Source organism: Gallinula chloropus (assembly GCF_964237585.1).
Source record: "Gallinula chloropus genome assembly, chromosome: 4".
Lineage (NCBI taxonomy): Eukaryota > Metazoa > Chordata > Aves > Gruiformes > Rallidae > Gallinula > Gallinula chloropus.
This window is the reverse complement of record NC_140088.1, coordinates 83,292,392-83,299,593: the sequence shown is the minus strand read 5'-3', so window position 1 is coordinate 83,299,593 and position 7,202 is coordinate 83,292,392.

The following is a 7,202-nucleotide window of genomic DNA, read 5'->3' as shown; positions in this document are numbered from 1 at the left end:
CCTGAAAAAAAAAATGGTTTATGGCTTTTTTTTTTCCTTGAAAAAAATCAACTATCACTTGTGCCTGACTGGGATGCCAGCCTGGTGTTATCCCACCCACCCCTCCCCTATCCAGCTTGCAGTGCTACCTCTTGTCGCCAAGGTTGGGTGAGCTCCAAGCACCGTCCTTTGGCCTGAGGGCACCATCCTGTACCCGTGTGCACTTGCCTGGGAGCAGGTTGCAAATGCAGGAACTCCAAGTGGTGTTTCCCACCCCAGGGTCCTCCTCTGTGCCCCCTCGTGTGCTTCACCCCGTAACTCTGCAGCAAAGAGGTGACCCCATCGCAGCACATCTTCCTTCTCTTTAAGGTTTCTTGGCCTGAAGGGGTGATGGTGCTGCAGGCTTCAGGGGGGTGCAGGGTCAGTGTGTGTGTGGGGGGGGGCATCCCTAACCTGATGTGGGCTCTGCTGGGTACTCTAAATGCCCTCAATTCTGGGTGCCCCAACGGGCACCCTAAATACCCTCCCCTGCCATGGGTGAGCTCTGGAGCTGGCTGCCACCCTCTGCTTTTTGAGCCAAAAGAAAACAATTTTTTTAAAGGTATGGATGAGAAAAGGGCTTGGGCTTTTTTTGGGGGGCACCTTTAGGAAAGCATCTCCTCAGCAGGGAGCCCCTCTCCGCTGCTGGGCCATGTCTCTGGAGGGCAGTGTGTGCCCAGCACAAGCCAAGCCCTCGGTTTCGGCGCTCAGGGAGACAATGAGTCCCACGCTGAACTTCCTCTCGTTTGAGGCTTGATGTGTTTTTCATTTGGGTCTTGTTTTGTTTTCTTTCTTTCCTTTTTCTCCCCCTCTTCTTCCCTATTTTTTCCCAGAGGGATTCAATAAGCAGAGCGGGCAGGACTCGAGGGACGGGAGGCGGCAGTAGGGCATCACCATGGGTAGGTTAACGTGCGTGTTGGCTTCAGCCCTTAAAATCACGAGCTGACAGGCAAAAAACTGATGGGCTCCACTGCTCTCTTCCTATGAATTCTTTTAACTCTTTTTTGAAGGGTTTTGGAAGACTCTGGGGGGAGAAGAGGAGATGGTGGGAAATTTTAGCGTGGAGAGGGGGGTGAAAGTCCAGATAACAGCATAAATACCAGCCCCCTTCACATGCACACATTTTCAGCAAGGAAAATCTGGTCTCAGAAAGAAGTTCCTGAGCAAACTTTGAATTATCCCCACTCAGCGTGTCCTTGAAGTCGCCTCTTCAGCAGTGTTTTGTATTAAAAGGTCTGGGATATAAATAGTGTTTCAGCAGCATCTTCAAAGTCTCCTCACTTGAAAATATATACATGCACACATGTACCCCTCACTCCCTCCTTCCCTCCCAGCCGGTCCCTGTCTCGGATTACCCTGGCATTTTCTTTTTGAGATGAACGAAGAAACTTCAACGTAGTTTATTTTTCCTTCAGAGCAGGGTAAGATGTTTCTCGTTATGCCTTTTTAATTTTCTAAAAGGCTGCATGGCATGTAGAATAATAGTGGCTGTATTCTTGCAATGATGCAAAAATCCTTCGCAGCCCACCCTTTCGAGTAATTATCTGCCGCTCGCAGAAGACCCAGGCAGGGGAAAAGCCAGATGGTTCTCTCTCAAAAAAAAAAAAAGAGAAGGGCTGAGATTTTGGAGAATGGGTTTGCTGGTAGCAGAATAAGAAGGGAAGTTTGTTGGGAAAAAGAGAATACATACCAGCAAGGGCTGGCGGGTTGGGTTTTTCAGAAAGGCATTTAAACCAGACTGCTTTTTATTTTTCTTTTTTTAGGGCAATGTTTTGCAGAGACACTAGAAAGGGAGATAAAATAGGAATAAAATAGGAGATAATCCAGAAAGCAAGAAAGAAATTTAAAAGAAGGGCGACGCTGGTGAAAAGAATCTCTTCTTCCTGAGAAGAAATTTCAAACCAGGAGGCATTAAAGAAAGACTCGGGATACCTGAAATTATTCACAAGGTACAGACACTGTTGCCAGCTTGCAGGGCTGAACAGTTGCATCCCCAATTATCTGACCCAGCGAGGAGCTTAAATCTTCCTGTTTTCAGAAGCGAAGGGGAGGGGGGTGGGAAACCCACTAGATGTTCCTAATTGAGGAAAAAAACCCCAACAGTAACAGAAGCTCAAAACTTGCTGTGTGCAGCTCCTGTCGATGCCCCCGAGCCGGGCTCCCATGGGGATGCCAGCTCGGAATTTGGGATGCTCAGAAAGGGCATTGAAGAATTTGGCCACCGGCTTATTGCCCTGGCATTCAGTTTTGAAGGATGGGATGGCTTTTGGGGAGGTGGAAAGGGGCCGAAAGGAATCACAAAACACTGGTATAAAGCAGGAGGACACCTGGGGGAAGAAAATCAAGTGTGGCTGGGAATAAGACTTCGGGTGGGAGAAGCCTGAGGGGCTGCATGGGTGTCCCTGGAGCATCTTCCCAAGGGACTGTCCAGGGCTCAGCCCTGAGCGCTGGTTATGAGCAGACCCAGACACCCCTGTTCCCGCTTTGTAAGATGTAAAAAAAAAGATGAGTTGAGGGTTTATATTGTTATTTTATTTGTGTGTCTCACTGTAGCCACCCTCTGTAATAACGCCTGGAGCGGGACCAAGCCGCGTTTCTTTTCCTTGGGAGAAGGTATATGCACAAAAAGGGGAATATCAAAATGATCTCGTTCCTGTCTCTCTTCGGTCTCTAATTGAACAAAGGACAGATGGGAACAAGAAAAGAAGAAAAAAATATCACCTGTTCCCATCCAGTCTTAGCGAGATCGCAGTCATTATCTCGGCAGCTTCACATTTCTAAAGGGGCTTCATTTTTCTTTTAAACACTGGCATCTTGTTAAAAAATCGAGAGGAGAAATCCCCCATTTAAGTCCGTGTCCCATCCCTGTGTTGTGTCCGTGTGTCTCCCCCCCACCCCTGAAACCAAATGGCTTTTCCTTGCCTTTCCCTGCCCTCCCCACAGCCCCAACTTTAACACCTGGGAAAAGAAAATCGAAAGGAAATCCAACCAAAACAAAAATAAAGGCCCCCCCCACCCCCCCAAACCCTGGCTTTTCTCGATGGCGTTTCTCCATCTGACAAAAGCCTTTGGTTTTCTGTCATTCTTTTCATTTCCTTGATGGCTCCCCAATTGTCAAGCCTTCAAGAAAATGCACTTTAGCTCTTTGTCCCCAAATGTAATTTGATAAACTCTTTGCAGAAACATTCTGGTTTCCAAGGCTTTTCAGAAAAAAAAAAAAAAAAGAAAAAAAAAAAAGAAGAAAAAGGAAAAAACCCCACAAGCTGCTCCTGCAAGGGGTGCAAGTGGGGGAGAAGATATTTGAGACCCTATTAGAGCATTTTTAAATAAAAATCGGGGGTGTTTGCAGCGGGGTGATGGAGGAGAGGGAGAAGCGGGGCGGAGGGGGCCTGAACGGCGATGCAGGCGGGCGGGCAGCAGCCAGGGCTTGGGGGGGAGCAGAGAGGAAGCTTTACATTGTCATCGTCCCTAAATGCTTATGAATACTCATTTTCAAGCAGCACCCTGTGGGCGGGGACCACCCCAGCTTTCACGCTATAAAATGCTCCAGGTTTCCCTGACGTGGGGAGCGGTCCGTGGGACCTACGCCTTCGGGGTGGCTGAAGTCAACTTGGGACTTCAAGGCTTGGTAAGTGGCAAAAAAATAATACAGATTTTTTTATTATTATTATTTACTGTTAACCCCCCCTCCCTGGGTTGGAAGCTGGTTGTTGAGCGGGGTTTTCAGTACTGGGGAGCTGCACCCAGACACTCACGAAATATCTGTTGCCTTTCCTTCACTCCCCTCGTTTTTTATTGAGCCGCTGCCGCCCAAGGGGTTTGTTGTTGTTTTCTTTCATCTGAGGGGTGAAAAAAACAGTGATGACAACTTCAAAATTTCATTGCAGGGCTTTAAAGTCATCTGGTTAAATAAAATAATAATTTAAAAAAAAAACAAAAAACAAACCAAACCAAAACAAGCAAAGCAAAACAAAGCCCTAAGCCAGAACCGGGGGCCTATTCCCAGGTGGGGGAAGTGGTGTAACTCCTCTCCAAGCAGGGCAAGCTGGGCTGCTGGGCACCGGCTTCTGGGACCCCCTCCCTGGGACTCTGGCCCCATTTGGGCTTGGTTTTGGGGTTGGGGTTTTTTTTTGGGGGGGTGAGGAGAATGTCAAAGCTGATCAAGAAGCAAAAAATTAAATGGGTGAATTGATTGCTAAAGAATTAAAATGAAATGGGAGGTTTGGTTGCAAGAAGTGACGTTGTGGAGTTGGTTGCACAAATTAAATCGGAGATTTGGTGGCAAAAATTAAATGGCAGACTTGGCTGCTAAAACTAAACTGCTAAAATTAATTGGCTCCCCCCCCCACCCCATCCCACCCCTCCCATTAATAACCTGGCAGGGACAGCAGTTAAATTGCAAGGGAGCTGGAGATGGCTTTTCTCTGAAAGGTAAAGCATCCGTAGGTTCTGTCTGCCCTGCTGGCTGTACAGGTGGTTGAGCGGTCGGGCAGCACGTTGTGGGCCATCACAGAGAAGTTATCAAATCAGCTATAAATCCTTGTCAGGGGGAGAAAATTAACACCCGTGAGGAAAAGAGGAAAAACACCACAATGCACCAACAGACCAAACCCAAGTGGTAGTGGTTGCAGCAGGCTGTTAGCAGGGAGCCCTGGCTCAAAACTAAAATACAGTTATTATTTGGGTGAATTGGATTTTTTTTTTTAAAAAAGCAAATGGAAAGGGCGTCGCACCCCACACCCCGTGGGAGAGCAGCGTGCTGAAGCCGGTCTTTGAATGGGACATGGAAACTGAAAACTGCACTTGTGCATTTCCAGTTCCTCCCCAGTCTCCTTTCGGTGGGCTCTGCCCGTGCCGGCCGTGGTACGGACAGGAAGAATCGGTGCGTTAAGAGAAGGGATGGGACGTGAGCAACCATTCAACAGGGAGGAAAAAAAAACCACCAAAAAAAACAAAGGCCAGTTTCAGAAACAACCACTCCCTTGGGAAAATAAAAATGAAAATAATAAGATATTACCTAGATGTGCCTCCGGGAATATTTCAGGACATCCACTCCATCCGAGACGGATGCGACTCGCGCTGCTGGGGACGGCAGCGAGCATGAAAGAGGGGAAGGAGAATGCACGTAGGGAGGTTATGTGTGCAGGGAGCAAATCAAGCACCTCTTTCTACCCTCCCGTAACGGAGGAGCCAGGGATGACCTGGAAAGGCAGAGCACCCCCCACTTTCACTAATAATGAGGACTGCCGAGCCCGTGCGGCATTGCATTTAACCTACGGGACTCTCTGCTGCTCTCTCCAGATGAAATTTAACAGCGCTGGAGTTTTTCAGGAGCTGCAGGGAGAGCATCGCTCACTCTGGGGAAGTAAAAGCCCATTAAATTCGGAAAAAGAGGGGAAAAAAATCTGCTTTAGGGTACAAGAGCAGCATCTGTCAGTGGGGGAGTGGGGGGAGCCTGGAGGGAGCTTTTCCTGGGAAAGGGTGTTCCCTCCTTGCACTGATTTTTCCTGCTTTTTTGAGAAACATTCATGATCCCATTTGTATTGTAAAATTGGGCTCTGTGGATGTGACCTCATGGGGAAAGCAGGAGAGAGTCCCAGGATATGGGAGTTGATAGCATCAAGCACCAAATCCGCTGCTGCTTTTGGGCTCAGCCTCATCCCTGGGTGCTGAATTCCTCACCTTTGCTCATTCCTGAACGTTCCTTGGGGCTGGTTATATCAAACCTGTTGCTTTCTGGTGCCATCACCCCTCTCTTCTTCATGAATTACTGCTACCCCATTGCTTTCTCCACCCCATTTGCAATTTCACAGGCTTTTGGGCTTTATTTGCGGGTGATGATAAAATTATGCAGATTGCAGTAAAAGTTGGGGGAGTGCCTGGGCAGAGCCATGGCTGCGCCCTGGTGACCTGGTTTCAGCTCTGCTGTTGACCTTGGGAAAGACATTTTCCCTCTGAACTCTCAAGAAGGGGGAATTCTGAAAAAAAACCAAAACCCCAAACCCAACCCAAACCACCAAACAAAAAACCAAACAAAAGGGACCCCCTAAAAAAATATATCTATTTATTTTTAGGCTTCTCCCCTTTACCTCTGAATTTCCACCAGTGGGGAAAAAAAAGATTTTTAGGAAAAAAGAGGTGCTGGTGGGTTATTTCTGTCCCTCTCCCTGCCCCTCACAGGGGGCATTTTCACACACTTAGAGAGAAGCGGGAGACATTGCAGAGCATGAGCTCCACATCAGGGGGGTGGCCGTAAGAGCATCTTGGGGATGTTTTTTTGCTTGGGAAGGGGAGAAGGAGGGTGAGGCAGACAAGGCCTCATGGCTGGGCATGTCTGTGGCTGGCCACACAGTTTGGGGGTTCCTGGCACTGGGGGTTCAGGAGCCAAAGTGAGACTGTTGGGGTGAATGTGCTTCTCTTAAGCGTCTTTTTGAGACTCTGAGCCCCTGACCCAGCCCTGGTCTGACGATGAGCCCGGTGTCATGCCGGCTGTCACCACCCCGGGAGGTGTGGGGTGGACGGACAAGGAGTGAATTGAATCCCCTGCCCCTATTTTCCCTGTTTAGCAAGGGGGTCTCTGTGGTGTTCATCATTGAGGTGTGCAGGCTGGCTGGCCCAGGGGGGCTGGTGGGATCCAGGGATGAGGCTGGGGTTGCCAGCCCCAGGGAAAGGGAAGTTAGGGGAGTGTCCCAGCCTTGTGGGCAGGCAGGGAGCACCGGGGAGTGCGGCAGGAGGAACTGGGGGAAGGTGCGTTTGGAAGGTGCTTGGGTAGGTATTTAGGGAAGATGTTCGGGGGGGGGGCGGCGGGGGGGGAGGAGTGGCACTTTGAGAAAGTGCTTTAGGAAGATGCTTTGGGAAGATATTTTAGGAAGGTGCTTTGGGGAGGCGCTTCGGGCCGAGCCGGAGGGGCACCCGGCAGGGAGGACGGGGCTTCCGCGGAGCGGTGCGGACACCTGCGCGCCGCCGCCTGCAGTGCCGCCGGCCGCCACCGGGTGGGGCGGCAGGGCAAAGAGTGAGCGCGGCGGCGGGGGAGGGGGCGGGATGCCGGTCCGCACCCGGGGGCAGGGAGCCTCCCTGCACCGGGGGGGGAGCTCCCTGCAGCCTGGTGCGCGGAGAAGGGGCTCCTGCACCTGAGCGCACGGGGACCGGAGTGGCGGGCTCCCTGCGGCGGGGCTCACCGGGAG